We start from the raw sequence: 22195 nt of genomic DNA on the forward strand, positions 1-22195 counted from the left end.
CACAGCTTTAATTAATCTGAAGCAAGCAGTACAGGCTAGGGTAGTTGAATTTGAGGAAAAGGTGCCAGGAAGATTTTCTGGGCCCAGGACACTGTATGTGGATTGGGTTCCCTTCACCTCTCACAAAAAGAGGATTCAGATTTGCATTATAGTTTTAATTCACAGGGACTAGAAACTTACTTTTTTAAGTTACAGATAGGTAGCCGTGTTGGTCTGCCAGTCAAAATAAAAAAATTCATTCCTTCAGATATCTGAAGAAGTGTGCATGCACACGAAAGCTCACACCAAGAACTAACTTAGCTGGTCTTTAAGGTGCTACTGGAAGGAATTTTTTTATTTTTACTTTTTTAAAAGATGGGTGGAGCTCAGAGTCTGATTTCCTTTGTTGGTTGTTGTTGGTACAGCAGTACCCCCCCTCCCTGCCCCACATTTCTGATTTCAGGGACTCCATAAGAATGCAGTCTCTTTCTTTTCATAACAATGAATTGGTGGGAAAGGCTCTCCCCTACACTCCATTCACTTCTATGGAGGGCGGGGGAAGGGCTGCCGTCAAGAGCAGCCTTAAGGACGAAGGCCAATGGTCCCCTCTGCTGTTTACAGCAAGATGCAAACGACAAATGGCCAAATTTGAGTCTGTTTGAGTTCACCCTTCCCATAAGCTGCTGTCCTAACCACATTTCCTAGAGCGGAATTAAAGAACCCGTTTCAATGAATTAGAGCGCTTACGAATAGGTGTGGTGTTTTTTAGGATATAGTACGGCACTGTGGGTTAAACCACAGAGCTTAGAACTTGCCGTTCAGAAGGTCAGCGGTTCGAATCCCCGCGACGGGGTGAGCTCCCATTTTTTGGTTCCTGCTCCTGCCCAACTAGCAGTTCGAAAGCACGTCAAAGTGCAAGTAGATGAATAGGTACCGCTCCAGTGGGAAGGTAAACCGCATTTCCATGCGCTGCTCTGGTTCACTAGAAGCGGCTTAGTCATGCTGGCCACATGACCCAGAAGCTGTATGCCGGCTCCCTCGGCCAATAAAGCGAGATGAGTGCCGCAACCCCAGAGTCTCCATGACTGGACCTAATGGTCAGGGATCCCTTTACCTTTACCTTACTTTGGAGATCTGAAAAACTTTAATGGCTTGGCTTTTCACGGTCTGCCCAACGTTGGATAAATTCTGGTTCTGGGGTATGGAAGGAAGCAAAATTCACCTGTGGGTTCCAATGTGAGTGTGGTTAAGGAACTGCAGTTGTTACGCATCTGGCTTCAGCCTCTTGGTTTGGTAAGAAGGGCAGGGAAATAACTCTTGGAACAACAACATTTATAACACCCACACCCACACACCCCAGAACAAAACATCATATGCGCTTAAGTAAGTAGCTACTTAACCTCAGCAACTAAAACTCCCCACCACAACAGCAACAGAGTTTCTGGAAAACACTTGAGTCTATTTCATGAGTCTTCAGGGAAAGGAAGTTATGTCTGGACGTAACCTCTGGGAAGCGTCAAGTGATCCACAATGTTTTAACATCATGGCTCAGTTGTGCTGCGGGGTTAAGAACTGCTGTTTTGTTTTTATTTTATTTGTCAAATTTTTAAAATTAGTTTTCACAACATTATAAACAAACACATAAGACAAACAAACATAAATCATAGCCTTATTGAAAATTACACGTATTAACATTGTTAAGTGACTTCCTCGCTTCCCCTTCGTTAGATTTCATTGCATATCATTTTAACGGTTTTCCAAATCACAGTTCTTATAAAATTTAACTTAAACATTAACATCCTTAGATCTTCACATTATGAAATTAAACATAATAATTTATCACTTAACAGAAATAAAATCCTAAGCCAATTAAGTATCTGCAAGCTGTTTTCAGTTAATTTAACTTAACATATTTAACTAAGTAATCATTAAATTTAATCCACTCTTCCTGATACTCCTCCTCCTTCTGGTCTTGGACTCTTCCAGTTAGGTCGGCTAGCTCCGAAAAATCCCTCACCTTCATCTGCCATTCTTCTATCTTTGGTAATTCTTGGGTTTTCCACTTTTTAGCTAACAAAATACGAGCAGCAGTTGTGGCATACAAAAAGTAATTTAACATTTTTCTTGGGCAATTCCAAACCGCCTTTTTATCTGTAGATCTCAGGGCGGTTCACAGCATAAAAATACAAGATAAAAACACCAGATAAAATACATAGTTAAACAAGAACAAAACAAACCAATAAACCTCCCTTCCCACATCTCCACCCCCCAAAAGAACACACATTTATAAGGGGTTAACATGCCCTTTGTGGCTTAGGGCCCTAGTATTTACGGGACTGCTTCTCCTGATGTGCCCCTCAGAGGACCTTAAAAGGTAAAGGTACCCCTGCCCGAACGGGCCAGTCTTGACAGACTCTGGGGTTTGTGCGCCCATCTCACATCTATTGGCCGGGGGCCAGCGCTGTCCGGAGACACTTCCGGGTCACGTGGCCAGCGTGACAAAGCTGCATCTGGCGAGCCAGCGAAGGACACGGAACGCCGTTTACCTTCCCGCTGGTAAGCGGTACCTATTTATCTACTTGCCCCCGGGGGTGCTTTCGAACTGCTAGGTTGGCAGGCGCTGGGACCGAGCAGTGGGAGCGCACCCCGCCGCGGGGATTCGAACTGCCGACCTTTCGATCGGCAAGCCCTAGGCGCTGAGGCTTTAACCCACAGCGCCACCCGCGTCCCTCAGAGGACCTTAAGGTCCATGAATAATAATAGTTTAGAGGTCCCGGGCCCTAAGGAAGTCAGATTATCCTCCACCAGGGCCAGGGCCTTCTCAGTGATGGCTCCGACCTGGTGGAATGCTCTGCCCCATGAGACCAGGGCCCTGCAGGATTTAACTTCCTTCCGCAGGGCCTGTAAGACAGAGCTATTCCGCCTGGCTTTCAATCTGAACTTAGCCTGATCTTTTATTCTCCTTCCTTCCTTCCCCCTCCCCTTTTTATGAAGATAACCCACTCTGGGATCCCACAGTTAATTCTCCCCTGGTCTCCTCGCTGGCCCAAATAGGGCTAATTTAGCCAGCTAGCCCTGGTAATCATCTAATGTTTATTGGATGGATTTCATCCCTAAATTGATTTTTGAATTCTGAATTTATTGTTATTCACGTTTTATACTGTATTTTATGCTAGTTTTTTTTTTTTTTTGCATCAATTAAGTTTTTTAAATTTGTTGTTAGCCGCCCTGAGCCCGGTTTCTGAACCGGGAAAGGCGGGGTATAAATAAAAATGTATTATTATTATTATTATTATTATTATTATTATTATTATTATTATTATTATTATGTTAGTCAGCCAAAGGCCTGGAGGAACAGTTTTGTATAATGAAGGTGGCCACAAATGGGGAGCCACTGCAAAAAAGGCCCCGTTCTCGTATTGCCACCTTCTAGACCTCACGTAGAGGAGGCACATGAGGCTGTTTATGAGATGTCTTTCTAAAAGGAAGGGTGCAAACAGCCCAATCTTCTGCCAGGTAACCAGGTACAGAATTGCAGCTTCAATAAATATAGATGGGTATATTAGGCAAGCTGAATCCACTAGCAGTATTCTTTTTTAAAAAGGGGAAAAAACGTTGGGGTAAAGGGTTACATCCCTTTGCAGGGAACGTTCACCCAAATAGTGATACAAAATCATTGCAGACTCCCACCCACACAATTCTATTTTTGCCTGCCCCAATTGACATGCTGCAATATATTTTTAATGTAGCAGGATTTGACTTGCTTCTAGGCTGAATGCGGAGAGAGAGAAAAAGCCTTGGCCTTTTTTAATTGCAGGACTCTGAGATACAGCCTTTGTGGTTAAGCAGGGTTAGTTTTCTTTTTTTAAAAAGACAACAACAACGTATTTTCAAGCAGCCACAGAGCGCTTAAGTCATGCAAACCCATTTTATCAGAGTTACCACCAGTGACATACCAAGGATGAGGTCTTCCAACTTGATCCATTGTGTTTAACTTCATTCAGTCCCTGAGAGTATTTGCTTCAGGAGAAGCTCTGGAGGGATTAGGCTGAACCGGGCAATATCTGTCATCTGTGCCTGCACAGATTCCTTATCGCTATTTGCATTTCTGTTAAAAACATGTGAGGCACAATCCTAGGAATGTCTGCTGGGAACTGAGTTCAAGGGGCTTAGCCCTAGGTAAGTGGGTATAAGATTGCTGTGATAGCTCAGTCAGTAGACTCTTAATCTCAGGGCTGCGGATCAGTCTGAGGGAAACCAAAGAGTTAGGGGCGGATGTGTAACATCACAGAACATGGGCAAGAATTGTGTGTTGTCTGGGTGGGTGGGGACGGGGCCGAGCATCATAGTGGTAGTATAAAATGTAAAGGGACCCCTGACCATTAGGTCCAGTCGTGGCCGACTCTGGGGTTGCGGCGCTCATCTCGCTTTATTGGCCGAGGGAGCCGGCGTACATGTGGCCAGCATGACTAAGCCGCTTCTGGCGAACCAGAGCAGCGAACGGAAACACTGTTTACCTTCCCGCTGGAGCGGTACCTATTTATCTACTTGCACTTTGACGTGTTTTCGAACTGCTATGTTGGCAGGAGCAGGGACTGAGCAACAGGAGCTCACTCCGTTGCGGGGATTCGAACCACCGACCTTCTGATCAGCAAGTCCTAGGCTCTGTGGTTTAACCCACAGCGCCACCCACATCCCAGTGGTACAATACAGCATCTTAAAAAGCAGAGACATCACCTTGCCAACAAAGGTCCGTATAGTTAAAGCTATGGTTTTCCCAATAGTGATGTATGGAAGTGAGAGCTGGACCATAAAGAAGGCTGATCGCTGAAGAATTGATGCTTTTGAATTCTGGTGCTGGAGGAGACTCTTGAGAGTCCCATGGACTGCAAGAAGATCAAACGTATCCATTCTGAAGGAAATTAGCCCTGAGTGCTCATTGGGAGGACAGATCCTGAAGCTGAGGCTCCAATACTTTGGCCACCTCATGAGAAGAGAAGACTCCCTGGAAAAGACCCTGATGTTGGGAAAGATGGAGGGCACAAGGAGAAGGGGGACGACGGAGGACGAGATGGTTGGACAGTGTTGTAGAAGCTACCAGCATGAGTTTGACCAAACTGCGGGAGGCAGTGGAAGACGGGAGTGCCTGGCGTGCTCTGGTCCATGGGGTCACGAAGAGTCGGACACGACTAAACGACTAAACAACAACAACAACAACAAATGGTACCCATCTGGACAGAGAGTTGTAATCCCACTTTTAAGAATGAGCAGGAGAGCATTGTCTTGCCAGGACAATCAACCCCCTTGGGGATCCTTTGTGCATAAAGGTAGGACCATTTTTTCCTCTTAACCAACCAACCAACCAACCAACCAACCAACCAACCAACTAGAGATTTGGAATTTGCTAGACTTCTCCCGTGAGGCAGGTTATAAACATGACCACAGAGGCATCTGCAGGTGAAGATTCTAGCATTTTTAATTGGCAATATACAGAAAATACTGTTGGCTGAATCTGTGGCAAACTCCTTCCAAGAATAGAAAAAAATACCTTGACTGATGAGTTCAAGAAAAGTTGAAAAATGTGTAAAAACTACACAGTTTATGAAGAAAAGGAAGTCCGTCCTGTCCCCACCCCCACCCCCACCCCATCCAAGAAGCTCATTCCTCTCCCACTTTGCCAGGGACTTCTGCTTAAAAGAGCTAGTTGGAATCCTTAAGGCACCAGACTGCCACTCCGTTGTTAGTAGTAGTAGTAGTAGTAATAATGATAATAACAATTTATTATTTATACCCCACCCATCTGGCTGGCTTTCCCCAGCCACTCTGTGCGGCTTCCCAAAAAATATCAAAATACAGTGGTCTGTTATACATTAAAAGCTTCCCTAAACAGGGCTTTCTTCAGATGTCTTCTAAAAGTCTGGTAGTTGTTCTTCTCTTTGACATCTGGTGGGAGGGTGTTCCACAGGGCAGGCGCCACTACCGAGAAGGCCCTCTGCCTAGTTCCCTGTAACTTGGCTTCTCACAATGAGGAAACCGCCAGAAGGCCCTCGGCGCTGGACCTCAGCATCCGGGCAGAATGATGGGGGTGGAGACGCTCCTTCAGGTTAGGTATTGGTCAAAAAGGAATTTCCCCAGATAAGATAGTGAGGGAGGTTTTCCACCTTTCCTCTTTCCTTCCAGTTACTTTGTGGTGTGACTTACTAATAGCACAGGGCTGTCCGTGATAGGAAAATTACAGAGCTGCTGCTGTTAATTAAAGGCCTCATCAGCTTAAAGTGAGAAGGTTAATGAATTGGGATGCATTTGGATTGGCTGGTATCTTTAATGAAAACAATTAGGATTGAGTGCATTATGGGATGCAGAATATATGTTCTTAAAAAACAAAAGCCTGCGACTTTAAGACCTTGGGTGGTTGAATATTTGAGGGGGATAAAGCCTGGCATAATGGATGCACCTGTATTGAACAATTATTTGAAGGCCAGCGTTTGCACTTTTAAGATTCTGAGCAATCGATTACCTGGAGTTATTGCCTGCCAATCTAGGATTCTGTAAGTGTCCATAAAAATAACCCCGAGAAAGTAAGGCCTATCGCATCTTTCCCTTTGATCTTGTGCCTCACGCAGAAATGCAGAATGTGTTGTCGCATCTAAGCCTTTCAATAAAACTAAAGTGTGTTTGTTTTTAAAGTCTATTTGTTATCCATACACAAGGGAGACCCTCCTGTACCACTTGGTTCACACGCGCATCTTCAAAACTTGATGACTGCAGCAACCAGCGAGGACTCAGCCAGTATAATAGACCCTCAAAGTGTCCCTGTTTTCCAGGGACGTCCCTGATGTAGAGAAGCCGCCCCGGTTTCTGATTTGATCCTGGAATGTCCTGCTTTTCCTTAGAATGTCCCTGTTTTCATTGGAGAAATGTTGGAGGGTATGGAGTTATCTGACCCCCGAGCCATCTGAAAGCAATCCTATATAGGAAATGTGTTTTTTTAAAAAAAATGTTTATTAATAATAATAATAATAATAATAATAATAATAATATATTGGAAGCCACGCAGAGTGGCTGGAGCAACCCAGTAAGATGTGTGGGGTATAAATAGTAAAATTATCATTATGGCATGGGACATCCCTATTTTCATCAGAGAAATGTTGGAGGGGATGGTATAGACGATGCTGAACTAATGGACCAATGGTTTGCTTCAGTATAAGGCTGTCTGCACGCAACAGTACCGTCACTGAGAGCCAGTGTGGTGTAGTGGTTAAGAGCGGTAGTCTCGTAATCTGGGGAACCGGGTTCGCGTCTCCGCTCCTCCACATGCAGCTGCTGGGTGACCTTGGGCCAGTCACACTTCTCTGAAGTCTCTCAGCCCCACTCACCTCACAGAGTGTTTGTTGTGGGGGAGGAAGGGAAAGGAGAATGTTAGCCGCTTTGAGACTCCTTAGAGTAGTGATAAAGCGGGATATCAAATCCAAACTCCTCTTCTTCTTCTTCAAAGTGCATTCAAAACACATTATTTCCCTTAAAGAATTCCGGGCAGTGGGCAGAGCCTAAGGCAGTTACTTCCTATACTGCTTCCTAAATACCCATGACACAGATATCACAAACACCCTATAATCTAGCTCCAGCTGAGTTGACCTCTGCCTCTTCCGACCACCACCACTGCAGGACTACTCAAGAACCAGTTTGGCCTGAGGGGAGAAGAAATATTGCTTTCAAAAGGTGTTTCCCCCTTGTAGTTTATATTCTAATTTATGCTTCTTGTTTTAGGGCTTGCACTCATACAACTTTTATATGCCTGTTGTCTTTGTCCATGGAGTTTTCTTGACAGGGATAGTGGAGTGGCTTGCTGGTTCCTGCTCCAGGTGGATCACGTTTGGTCAAAACTCTCCACTATGACCTGTCCATCTTGGGTGGCCCTGCATGGCATAGCTCATAGCTTCTCCCTTCGCCACGGCAAGAAAAGCAATGACAAACCTAGACAGCATCTTAAAAAGCAGAGACATCACCTTGCCAACAAAGGTCCGTATAGTTAAAGCTATGGTTTTCCCAGTAGTGATGTATGGAAGTGAGAGCTGGACCATCAAGAAGGTTGATCGCTGAAGAATTGATGCTTTTGAATTCTGGTGCTGGAGGAGACTCTTGAGAGTCCCATGGACTGCAAGAAGATCAAACCTCTCCATTCTGAAGGAAATCAGCCCTGAGTGCTCACTGGAAGGACAGGTCATGAATCTGAGGCTCCAATACTTTGGCCACCTCATGAGAAGAGAAGACTGCTTGGAAAAGACCCTGATGTTGGGAAAGATGGAGGGCACAAGGAGAAGGGGACGACAGAGTACGATATGGTTGGATATGAGTTTGACCAAACTGCGGGAGGCAGTGGAGGACAGGAGTGCCTGGCGTTCTCTGGTCCATGGGGTCACGAAGAGTCGGACACGACTAAACCACTAAACAACAACAACGACACTCACACAACAGGACTTCCTATTCTTTCTCCCTGCAGATCCCCTGTATACTTCAAATTGTGCTCTAATAATTGGTCACAGTGTCAGATTAGGACCAGGGTGACCCAGGTTGAAATCCCCACTCATCCATGAAGCTTGCTGGGGGACCTTGGGCCACCGCGATCTCTGTTTACAGGGTGGTTTGCAGGATAAAATGGGGAAGGAGAGAATCTTGTTTACCAGCTTGAGCTTCTCGGAGGAGATATATGAATGGGAGTTGTAGTCCACAAGATCTGGACGGCACCATGTTGGCTATCCCAGCAAGAGTAGTATGAAATTCTATTCTAAGTATCTGTGGAGCTTTGGTTCAAGTAAACTAATTTTATACAAATGGTAGGTTTCTGTTTAGCAGTCCTTAATCCAATTGTTACATTCCTTTCCACAGGAAAGGGAATCTGCAGCTCAACAGTGACTCTGCAAGCCCTCAGGTGATGTTTTCCAGAGTACCTGCTTCAAGATTTGCAAGTTACAATTACCCTTTATTTCCCCGGCTTCCCCTCCATACAGTGGCTGTCCTGGGTGATTATCACTGTTTATTGTGGCACTTAAGTCAAAACTTCTCTCCCTCCCCAGATTTATCTGAAACCTGTCTATCAGTTGGTTTACCTTGAGCTAAACCTCATCTCCCCATATCTTTACTTCTAACATCTCATGCGTTATGCGCGTCACACAAGGTGGCATAAAAGCACAAAGCAAACTTTCTGACTCCCTTGATGTAACTTAGGTGGTTTTAGATGTGCGAGCGCATAAGCTCGCGGATCGGTGTTTCTTAGAGACGGCTCTAACCATGTTATTGCACTTTGAGAAAGGAGTAAATATTGTTTCTCGTTTGAATTCTAGCGTGCGGGGAAAGAAGCATTGGTACTTCATAGGTGGAAAGATAACAAAGGTCCAGTTTCCTTTTTTTCTTTTTTAAAATAAATTTTATTAGTATTTTCCACACAACAACAACAACAGGAAAAATATCCAAAAATTGCAATACACAACACACAAAAACCAACATTCGAAAAACTCAAAGAGCAACAACAACTAAAAAAACAACAACAAATCCATATCTTACAAGTTAATAATATAAACACTATAAAAACAACAACAAAACATTGACTTCTACCAATCCCACAGCACCTCCTTTATCTGTCATTGTGTCTTCCTGTTTTCCTTATCATCTCTATCCTAACATCTAGATATAAATCCCTCTTTCTTATCCTTTCACTTCACAAGGTTATTCCAGACTCAGCCAGATTTCTACCCTCGAACCTTGACTTTTGAGGTATTCATTTAGGCACTCCCATTCTTTTTTCACTTCACTTTTTGGTTTTTGTCTTATTATGTCTGTCAATTTGGCTAATTCTAAGTATTCCGAAAGCTTACATAACCACTCTCCTCTAGTGGGTAACTGATTCTTTTTCCAATATTTAGCCACCAGGATTCTTGCTGCAGACGTTGCGTATAAGAAAAATTTAGTTTTGTCTTTCGGAATATCGTCATTTAAAATTCCTAAAAGGAATGCCTCTGCCCTTTTACTATATGATATTCTTAATATTTTATTTATTTCTTCGTGGATCCAGGGTCCAATTTTCCTGCTTGCTACCCACCTCCAAGGACCAGACATGATAAACTGATTGACAAAAGAGCATATGGGTAGGAGCTGGGAGACAATAGGAAAGCAATATTGCACGGGATGCACTTCCACACAGCGAGGGGCCTATATATTAGACGCCTTGTGAATGACTAAAATGACTGCTGGCCTGCAAAGCAATCTGCCAAAGGATTGGGGCAGGGCGGAATAGGCTTAATGCCTGCGATATTTAGTAAAGGTAAAGGGATCCCCGACCATTAGGTCCAGTCGTGACCAACTCTGGGGTTGCGGCGCTCATCTCGCTTTATTGGGCAAGGGAGCCTGTGTACAGCTTCCGGGTCATGTGGCCAGCATGACTGAGCCGCTTCTGGCAAACCAGAGCAGCGCACGGAAACGCCATTTACCTTCCCGCCGGAGCAGTACCTATTTATCTACTTGCACTTTGACATGCTTTTGAACTGCTAGGTTGGCAGGAGCAGGGACCGAGCAACGGGAGCTCACCCCGTCATGGGGATTCGAACCGCTGACCTTCTGATCAGCAAGTCTTAGGCTCTGTGGTTTAACCCACAGCGCCACCCACATCCCCACAATATTTAGTTAGATGGAGGCATTGATTTGGAAATGTGCAACACGGAGGACGGATTGCGTGACTGAGACGTGTCTCTGAATTCTAGAAATAAAGCAGGAGGAAATTAACGTGGCTCCTCTGTTAAGCTGTGGGTGAACATAGCAGATGACACAGCAATTCTTCAAACAGCTCTTGTTTATTCACAGGCCAGAACAGAACTGAACTGAAGGGTTCAGCCAGCCTGCTTATATAGAGCTCCACTACAACGCAACAGTAGCAACTTTCTGTAACTATTCAATCACTTAAGTCACTTTCAATTCCTTATTTGCATATGTGGACCTGAGTGAAAACTATCCACAGTATCCGCCTGCTGGCCCAGGGTGAGAACTTCAGTACATAGCATCCTCAGCGCTAAGCATGTAGGCGTGGCTTCTTTTGCCGCGAGGGTGGCAAAACCTGTGGCTCGCCAGCACTGCCGTATCTCAGAATGGGGTTTCTGAGGCCTGTATGGAAAGATATTCCGTTCACCCTTGATGGGAAGACGGGGAGAGAGGTAGCAGCCCCGGGAAACGTAGGCTCGTGGGCTGGTTGTCGAGGAGCAAGGAGTCAAGGCGGGATATCCTTCCTGTATACCTGAAGGAGCGTCTCCACCCCCATTGTTCAGCCCGGGCACTGAGATCCAGTGCCGAGGGCCTTATGGCGGTTCCCTCATTGCAAGAAGTGAGGTTACCGGGAACCAGCCAGAGGGCCTTCTCGGTGGTGGCACCCTCCCTTCAGATGTGAAGGAAATAAGCAGCTATCCTATCTTTAAAAGGCAGCCCGGTTGAGGGAAGTTTTTAATACTTAATGCTGTATTGTTTTTAACACTCGATTGGGAGCCGCCCAGAGTGGCTAGGGAAACTCAGCCAGATGGGCGGGATATAAATAATAAATTATTATATCATTATTATAAATTGTACACCTTGATTCAAAATGACCTGGTGGGCTTTGCACTGTGCGTGGCTTCTTTCTAAAGCCTTCTGTGTAGCCTCTAGGTGTGGGAGTAGAGGGGCAGATATGGGGCACTCACTGACTTCTCTTTGGAGGCAGAACCAGAGAAACAGTTTATCGATGCTTGATTAAAATTCATAGGCGCCAAGGAGGGACATGTTAATCAGTTGAAGAATTTGGCTCTGAAAAGCTGAAAGGAAAAGAGCTGTCATTTGATATGGTGGTTTCAAAGGGTCTAAGGAGTCTGTAAGCTGTGTTTACAAAATCTCTCCTTAACCCTTGCGTAGATTTCCAGGGATGGCTACAGTTAGGGGTTGCGGAGAGCTTCTCAAAGTGACTATCTCAAAATCTTACTGTAAAGATAAGCAACCAGAATTAAATTCTTTTGATTTGCTCTGTTGCTTCCGGGTCACCGTTGAACGCAACCTGAAAATGCGCAACCTGAAGCAAATGTAACATGAGGTATGACTGTACTGAGAGGAGATATGGTCGCCATCTTCAAATATCTCAAGGGCTGTAACATGGACGATGGAGCAAGCTTGTTTTCTTCTGCTTTGGAGGGGAGGACTTGAACCAATATAATAATAATAATAATAATAATAATAATAATAATAATAATAATAATAATGGTTTATTATTTATACCTCGCCCATCTGGCTGAGTTTCCCCAGACACTCTGGGCGGCTCCCAGTTGAGTGTTAAAAACAATACAGCATTAAATATTAAAAAAATCCTAATTAAATATTAAAAACTAGCTGCTTATTTCCTTCACATCTGATGGGAGGGTGTTCCACAGGGCGGGTGCCACTACCGAGAAGGCCCTCTGTCTGGTTCCCTGTAACCTCACTTCTCGCAGTGAGGGAACCACCAGAAGGCCCTCAGCACTGGACCTCGGTGTCCGGGCTGAACGATGGGAGTGGAGACGCTCCTTCAGGTATACAGGACCGAGGCTGTTTAGGGCTTTAAAGGTCAGCACCAACACTTTAAATTGTGCTCGGAAACGTACTGGGAGCCAATACAGATTTTTCAGGACCGGTGTTATATGGTCCCGGCGGCCACTCCCAGTCTCCAGTCTAGCTGCCATATTCTGGATTAGTTGTAGTTTCTGGGTCAGCTTCAAAGGTAGCCCCATGTAGAGCGCATTGCAGTAGTTCAAGCGGGAGATAACTAGAGCATGCACCACTCTGGTGAGGCAGTCTGCGGGCAGGTAGGTTTCAAGTAACCAGAAAGGAGATTCTGACGAAACATCAGGAAGAACTTTCTGATGGCAAGAGCTGTTTTACAGTGGAACAGATGGTGGTAGACTCCTTCATTGGGTGTTTTTAAGCAGAGGTTGCAAGGCCATCTGTCATGGATGCTTTAGCTGAGATTCCTACATTGCAGGGGGTTGGACTAGATGACCCTGGGAAGTCCCTTCCTACTCTATGATTCTCTGTGTGAGTGGTGAGATAATGAGGCTGCGCAGCATGAATCTGACCACATGGTCCTTCAGTGGATTGATGGAGTCCAAGTCACTGGAAGCTACTTGAAATATACTCGAGAGTGGATTTCATGCTCTTTATTCAGCTCATAGTGGTGAGGAGGAATGGAAGTTCCCCCAGAATGTCTGCTTTATATACATTATTTACACAATGGGCCCCACGTGATTGGCTAATTCCGGGATTCTCCTGTAGGCCAATCAGGTTGTGGATTCAATTCCACCTGGAGCTGGATTGGGTGGTTCCTGTGGACCAATCGGACTGCTGCATTCTCGACCCTATTGTTCTAGGACCAATCAGACTGCTGCATTCTGGATCCTATTGTTCTAGGACCAATCAGACTGCTGCATTCTGGATCCTATTGTTCTAGGACCAATCAGACTGCTCCATTCTGCATCCTATTGTTCTAGGACCAATTCTATTGTTCTAGGACCAATCAGACTGCTGCATTCTGGATCCTATTGTTCTAGGACCAATCAGACTGCTGCATTCTGGATCCTATTGTTCTAGGACCAATCAGACTGTTGCATTCTGAATCCTATTGTTCTAGGACAAATCAGACTGCTGCATTATGGATCCTGTTCAACTCAGTACATAACACTACTCCATTAGAGGGAGTTGGACAGTGCCCCAATTTAAGTTCGTCCTCAGCCAGCCCCCAGCTGCCTGACCTCAAACTTACATCTAGTGCAGCCTTTGCAGAACTCAACAGGGGGGAGAAAGAGGTCAGAACTCAAATTAGTTGCCTCTGGCGCCACCTACTGTTGGTCCTCCTGCCTTCCGCCCTACCACTCGCACCAGCCATCATCGGTCTGAGGGGCTGCATTTCTGACGCGTCGACTGTAAGCTAAGGGGATTGCTTGAAGCGCAGGCTCCTAGTTTCTGATGACAGGCCCTTCCTGAAATATTAATAGTACTCTGGAAGAGTGAATTTAGAGGCATGCAAAGGATGGAATCAGAACTCCGGTTCCTGTCACCCCTAGGAGACCGTGTTTGTGTTCTTCTGCGAGCAATCGTTACGGAAACACTATTTGTGTCTCCTTGTCAGTCTCTCTTTGCAGCTGCCAATAATGGGCGCCGCAGCGCGGCTGAAATCGCTTTGCTTATTTCCCTCACGAGCACTGGGAAATAACATTTTCAAGCCGTTATTGATACTCTGGTGGGATGCAGAGCCTTCTCTGCTTAATTACGTGGCTGATATTTTAAGGCTCTTCCCCTCCGACTGCCTTGCCTGGCAGTGTGTGGCGTCTGATGCTAATTGCAAAACTGCAGAGGTTTATTCCCATCCCATGCAGGCGGCTCCACGTGGACGGGTGGTGTGATGTACAGTCTTGTAGCTCCCGCTCTCGAAGGCTTAAACAAAAAACAAAAAATATCTTTATGTGTTGCACTGCTTGCCTAAAAAGAAAAAGGCTCCTGTGAACAGGTACTGGAATACATTTTTTATTCTATTTTTTCGGGGGCCAGAAACAATAATTGGAAGCATATGTGGAGCTGCACATTGCTTCAGAGGAAGAATGTACTGGGGGTTGCCAGGAGTATTCTGTGGGAACACATTGCTGGATCTCAAACGGGCTTCAGCTGCAAATAGAAATTCCTGTGCACAAGCTAAAATGTAAAGAGCCTCACGTTGTTGCCATTATTTCTGCAGGGTTGAAAGTGGCGAATATCAAAGGCAATTAAAAGTTGAGGATGGAATCATATCTGTCAAGTGTCCCTTATTTGAAGGGACAGTCCCTTATTCCAGCGCCATGTCCCGCTGCTGTCCCTTATTGATGGATGTCCCTTAAATGATGTCCCTTAAATTTCAAAGGAAGCAGCTCCTATCCCTCCCTCCCTCCCTGCCGGCCAGGGAGGAGGGAGGCTCCAACTGCGTTGCTTGGCTGTGTTGCTCACCCAATAAGAAGTCTAAGAACGACTGGGGGGTGGAGCTTGCATGCCTTGTGTGTGGCTAGTTAATGCAAGCTGAGGGGTTTTTTGAATGCTGGATGCCATTTTGTTGCACGTGCTGCTGCAATCTTTGCAGTGCAAAGCCAGGCCGGGGAGCCATCTTAAGTTGAGGCTGCATAGGCCTTGTGGTACTAGTGATTCAGATTCTATTCAGTTGAACCTCTGGTTACAAAGTTGGTTGGACAGTGTTCTCGAAGCTACCAGCATGAGTTTGACCAGACTGCAGGAGGACAGGAAGACTGGAGTGCCTGGAACAGGTGAGGCTGCAGGTCCCTTATTTTGGCTGCTGGTCCCTTATTTTCAAGGCTGCTGGTCCCTTATTTTCAAATCTGTAAGTTGACAGCTATGGATGGAATTCAGTACAGCCCTTAAAATGTCCCAGTATTGCAAACTACTGTTTGAGAGAAGAGGACTTGCCTTGCTTCAGAGTGCAGAGCTCAAATGATATACAGGAAGTGAGCCCCTGCAAAAGTATCTGATGACAGGATCCGTATCAGCATCCTTGTAAGGCACATGGGTGTCATTTGACTTGGCCGACACCGTGGTGTTACTTTGAGCAGGAAGACCCGGGTTTTCATTTTATATATATATATAATTTTTTATTAGTTTTTTTTAAACATATCATTTTCAACAGTAATTAAACACACTTTTACATCTTATTCAAATTTTTGACTTCCATCAATCCTGGCTGAAAATTTTCCAATCTAATCTCTTAGTATGCATTTCTTATTTTCTTTATTACCTTTCAAACTCATAACCAATACCTCTATTTTTTTCTACTTTGTAACACTTCATATATTTCTCCTTACAAAACTTCTTGCAGTCCTACTAGTGTGATTTGTTGATGACAGTTGCTCTTCAAATAATTCATATACTTCTTCCAATCTTCTGTAAATCTCTGGTCCCGCAGGTTTCGAATCCTTCCTGTCATTTTGTCCAATTCTGCATAGTCCATTAATTTCGTCTGCCATTCTTCTTTCGTCGGAATTTCTTCGTTTCCATTTCTGGGCTAACAATACTCTTGCCGCAGTTGTTGCATATAAAAACAATTTAACATCTTGCCTATTAATGTCCTGACCTATAATACCAAGTAAAAATGCTTCTGGTTTTTTTAAGACCCGGGTTTTCAAATCCCCTACAAAGCCTTGGCCATGTCGTTCTCTCTCCACCTAGCCTACCTAAAAGGGTCGATGTGTGGTGCTCTGAAGACGAAATCCGCGGTCCAAATGCGATACTCAGTGTATACCCAGTGCCGGATTTGCGTACAGTGGTGCCCCGCAAGACAAATGCCTCGCAAGACGGAAAACTCGCTAGACGAAGGAGTTTTCTGTTTTGGAGGTGCTTCGCAAAACGAATTTCCTATGGGCTTGCTTCGCAAGACGACAATGTCTTGCGAGTTCCTGCTGGTTTTTTTTCCTCCCCCCCCCTTTTTCTAAGCCGCTAAACCGCTTATCAGCTGATCTGATCAGCAGATAAGCCGCTAAAAGCTGCTAAAAGCCGCTAATAGCGCTAATCCGCCAATGGGCTTGCTTCGCAAGACGAAAAAACCGCTAGACGAAGAGAATCACAGAACGGATTCTTTTCGTCGTGCGAGGCACCACTGTACAGTGGTACTTCGGGATACAGACACTTCAGGTTACAGACTCCGCTAACCCAGAAATAGTACTTTGGGTTAAGAACTTTGCTTCAGGATGAGAACAGAAATTGCGCGGCGGCAGCAGGAGGCCCCATTAGCTAGAGTGGTACCTCAGCTTAAGAATAGTTTCAGGTTAAGAACGGACCCCCAGAACGAATTAAGTTCTTAACCCAAGGTACCACTGTATAAGCTAAACAAGCCATAGCTTAGGGCCCCACTCTCTTGCGCCGCCCAAAAAAAATTAAAGAAAAAAAACCTGGATGTACATTTCCAAAATATAAGATAAAAAAGAAATAAAATAAAGCCTTCATACAGCAACAGTGTTTTGTGTTGTAAAGGCTCCTATATGTAAGTAATGGGCCCCGCCTGCCAGCCTGCTCCCTAAAATATCACTGGTTTGGTCATCTCTATATACTGTATAGGGTGCCTACATCCTGCATGGACTGGTTGCATATATTTCTTCCTAATTGTATTTCAGTTCAACAATTACTTTGATAAAATACATATTTTGTTATGTGCAAATGCCTTTAGATACCTATTAGGTCCATAAATGACCATGTAGCATATATTCAACACAAAAAACAGTGACAATTTGTTGCTGACAAAGGACAGCTGGACATATAAAGGGCCCCTTTACCTTCAGTAGCTTAGGGCCTCATCAAACCTAAATTTGGCCCTGCATATACCCTATGAAATGTGCAAACCTTAAGACTTTACTAGGTACATGAAACAATTAAAGATCACTAATGCATTTGATACATTACCTGGCCTTGTACTTGCTACTGCTCTAAAGACGTTTTACAAACTAGTTGAGGGTTTAAGAGGCATGTTAGGTTTGTAGTATTGCTACAGGGTTTGCTGGGAGCTAAGGCCTTGACAAAGAAGTTCTATACACTCTAGAAAATGATACTCATGACACTGATGATTATCAATAAAATAACTGTAATAGGTAGATTGACACTCGTTCCTGCTAAGTTAACGGAAGCCTTCGAGATGTATGACTGAGTACTCAAACTACAAGAGGTTTCAATGTTTATTTATAGAATCATTATTTCTTTAAATAAGGGTGTGTGTGGATAATGTCATTATGTAGCTTAGTCACTAGGGGGCACCAGACTTTTTTGGGTTGAGAGTTTCCTGTGTCTGTTCTGTTCCTGTTCAAGAGAGATGATAGAATTTGTGTTGAGCATCCTGGCTGGGCTATTTCCTATGCATATTTCAACATTTTTTTCATCTCATCATATATCATCTCCCAGAAGCTTTTCACCTTTTTACATTCCCACCACATGTGAGAAAATGTTCCCTCTTTTTCTTTACATTTCCAACATTTATTACTGACTTTATACATTTTCGCTAACTTAACAGGTATAATATACCATCTATACATCATTTTCACCACATTTTCTTTTAGGGCATTGCATGCAGTAAATTTTAAACCTTCTTTCCATAATTTCACCCAATCGCTCAGCTGTACTCGTGGGAATCTGTTCCATTGCTGAACAGCTCTTACTGTCAGAAAGTTCTTCCTGATATTTAAAAATATTGTAAATTGTATGAATGTTAAGATGATGCAGGATAGAAAATAACCTGGCACTAGTAACTTAGTGGAAAGAGGTATGAAATTAAGTGAATTATAAGAATAAGGTTGAAATTTTGTTTAATATCATGTCAAATTTTAATAGTTAAATATCTGATAAACAAAGTTTAAAGTTGGAGACATGATATTGGAAAGTTACAAAATAAGATTTGAAAGAAGGCTAAGCACTGCTGAATATAACTCTATAAATTGAAACACAGGAAAGGGAGATGTGAGGAAGTCCAAAAGGAAGGTTATGGAAATTTGGTTTATTGAATTCTAAATACGTTGTATGTTATGTGTTTTGTTTGTATTTTTCTTTTTCTTTCTTTTTTCTATGTAGGAGATGGAGTTTTTCTTTTTTGTGTTTGGTGATGTATTGTTTAAAACCTTTAATAAATATTTTATTAAAAAAAAGAAAAGAAAGTTCTTCCTGATATTTAGTACTGAAAAGACAGAAAAGGAGTCATGGTGAAACGGATACCAACATATCTATGACAAATCAGGAAAGGATCTCCTGGTAGGAAATGTGAAATTGTGCTCCTTCCTTCCTGACCTACAAGCTGTGACTGACAGGTGAGCTTGGAGGAGCCATATGGACAAGAATGCTGAAGACCTAAATGGCAGAAGGGAAATGGACACGGGGCAGTGATTCGAAACCAGATCACCAAGGCAGAAACTGGCCGGGGAGGGATGAATGATTGCTGCCAAATCTGATTCCAACCATAATTTTGTCCATGGCTTCCAAGTAGCTAATAATAATAATAATAATAATAATAATAATAATAATAATAATTTATTATTTATACCCCGCCCATCCGGCTGAGTTTCCCCAGCCACTCTGGGCGGCTTCCAATCAAGTGTTAAAAACAATACACCATTAAATATTAAAAACTTCCCTGAACAGGGCTGCCTTCAGATGTCTTTCAAAAAGAAGATAGCTGCTTATTTCCTTCACATCTGAAGGGAGGGCGCCACTACCGAGAAGGCCCTCTGTCTGGTTCCCTGTAACCTCACTTCTCGCAATGAGGGGACCGCCAGAAGGCCCTCGGCGCTGGATCTCAGTGTCCGGGCTGAACGATGGGGGTGGAGACACTCCTTCAGGTATACAGGAAAAGGGCCGTTTAGGGCTTTAAAGGTCAGCACCAACACTTTGAATTGTGCTCGGAAACGTACTGGGAGCCAATGCAGATCTCTCAGGACCGGTGTTATGTGGTCCCTGCGGCCTCTCCCAGTGACCAGTCTAGCTGCCGCATTCTGGATTAGTTGTAGTTTCTGGGTCACCTTCAAAGGTAGCCCCACGTAGAGCACATTGCAGTAGTCCAAGCAGGAGATAACCAGAGCATGCACCACTCTGGCGAGACAGTCAGCGGGCAGGTAGGGTCTCAGCCTACATACCAGATGGAGCTGGTAGACAGCCGCCCTGGACACAGAATTAACCTGCGCCTCCATGGACAGCTGTGAGTCCAAAATGGCTCCCAGGCTGCGCACCTGGTCCTTCAGGGGCACAGTTGCCCCATTCAGGACCAGGGAGTTCCCCACACCCACCCGCCCCCTGTCCCCCAAAAACAGTACTTCTGTCTTGTCAGGATTCAACCTCAATCTGTTAGCCAAAGCAGGTCTCTCAGAACTAGACCAGAAATTGGACTGTGACTGAATGATAATGAATGGCCTCGATATTCATACGACAGGAAGGGCCTTAGCTCAGTGGTAGAGCATCTGATTCACGTGCAGAAAAACTCAGGTTTGATTCCGGGCAACATCAGGGTCGGGCTGGAAGACACCTCTACAATCCTGGGGAGGCTCTGCCAGCGGTCATGGTTGGCAGAGTGGTTCTGCAGGTCCCTGGGAGGGGGAAGGCGGGCGCGGTGCAAACACTGGCAGAACCGAGTTGCCTCTGCCTTGCCCCTCTCCCTCCTGGTAACTTGAAGAGTTGCTTGTGATGGGAGCTGTCAGGGACTGACTGGGTGAGGAAGAGTGGTGGAAGTCCACCCCCCCGCCCAGGAGCCCCCTCCCCCTGAAGAAGAAGAAGACTTAGATCCCGGATCCTGGTGGCGAGACACAGAAGATCAGTCTGCAATTCCCAGACACTGGTTTCCAGAAGCGTTGAGTTTTCTTAGAATCTGTAAGAAAAGTGGGCAAGTATATCCCTATGTATGAGAGACAGATAAAATTACAGTGGTACCTCAGGTTACATACGCTTCAGGTTACAGACTCCGCTAACCCAGAAATAGTGCTTCAGGTTAAGAACTTTGCTTCAGGATGAGAACAGAAATCGTGCTCCGGCGGCGCGGCAGCAGCAGGAGGCCCCATTAGCTAAAGTGGTGCTTCAAGTTAAGAACAATTTCAGATTAAGTACAGACCTCTGGAAAGAATTAAGTACTTAACCTGAGGTACCACTGTATGAGAGACAGAAAGAAAACAGACCTCACCTTGCCGACAAAGGTCCGTATAGTTAAAGCTATGGTTTTCCCAGTAGTGATGTATGGAAGTGAGAGCTGGACCATAAAGAAGACTGATCGTCGAAGAATTGATTCTTTTGAATTATGGTGCTGGAGGAGACTCTTGAGAGTCCCATGGACTGCAAGAAGATCAAACCTCTCCATTCTGAAGGAAATCAGCCCTGAGTGCTCACTGGAAGGACAGATCCTGAAGCTGAGGCTCCAATACCTTGGCCGCCTCATGAGAAGAGAAGACTCCCTGGAAAAGACCCTGATGTTGGGAGAGATGGAGGGCACAAGGAGAAGGGGACGGCAGAGGACGAGATGGTGGGACAGTGTTCTCGAAGCTACCAGCATGAGTTTGACCAAACTGCGGGAGGCAGTGGAAGACAGGAGTGCCTGGCGTGCTCTGGTCCATGGGGTCACGAAGAGTCGGACACGACTAAACGACTAAACAACAACATAAGAGACAGAACATTAGGTGCTATAAAATGACCGCCTTGGTCACTGCAGTTTATTGTAGACTGTTGCCAATATCTGAATCATGGTGTCATTTGCTACTGGTCAAAAATCAGGGTCTGGTATTCATGGAAGTTGCTTTGGAAATTCCTTTGTGAGGGCCTGTCGCCAAATAGTGGCATCAGTGGGCTTCTCCCGAGTAGGTAATCTGAGGATTATAGCTATAAATAAATGGGAAATGACCACACAGTTATTATTGGAAAGGAAGCAGCTTGTTTCCGCTATTTAATCTGCCAAATGCTGGAATACAAAATAAAGTTGCCAATTATTTCCTGCTGTGGGCTCCTGTGCCTTTTACAGGTGGAAATTTAGCAGCTGAAGCCCCTCCCCCTTCCTGCTTAATTTCTGCTTGTTGGGCATCTATTCAAGGAGAAAAAAATCAGCTTTCATTTCATCCCATCTGTCTGTATTGAAGGGCCCTTTGTCATCTTGGTGTGTGGCCCTTTAAATTCTAGGAAAAAATGGGGGGGGGTTAACCCTTCAGTTGTATCAGCTCAGTTTGGTTGGGCATTTCTTTCTTTTACAGCCTCTTAGTGGGATTTTTTAAATACTGTTGTTGTTGTTGTTTTGTATTGTTCAGGTTTCTGGCAGGCTTACAAGCCTGTTTCTCTCGAGAGACCATCTTGAGAATAAGAGGGGGTATTCTGTTGCGGGGCAGCTATTTTAAAACCCTGAATAGCTTGGCTTAGGGTTTTCTATTTACTTTCTTGAACTGTTTGCTCCAATGATTGCCTCACCTCAGAAAGGATATTGGAGAGCTGGAAAAGGTTCAGAAAAAGGGGGACCGAAACTACCAAGAGAATGGAAAGAGTCTCTTATGAGGAAAGGTTGCAGCGTTCGGGACTTCATAGTTTGCAGAGAGTTTAGTTTTAAGAGGCGACACGGTGGAAGTTCTTAAAATCGTGCCCTGCAAGCAGAGAGGGGACAGAAAAAAGTATTTCTTCCCTCATAACACTAAAATTTGTGGACACCCTGCAA

The sequence above is a fragment of the Podarcis vaucheri genome, assembly GCF_965113315.1.
Source record: "Podarcis vaucheri genome assembly, contig: SUPER_1_unloc_1, whole genome shotgun sequence".
NCBI lineage: Eukaryota > Metazoa > Chordata > Lepidosauria > Squamata > Lacertidae > Podarcis > Podarcis vaucheri.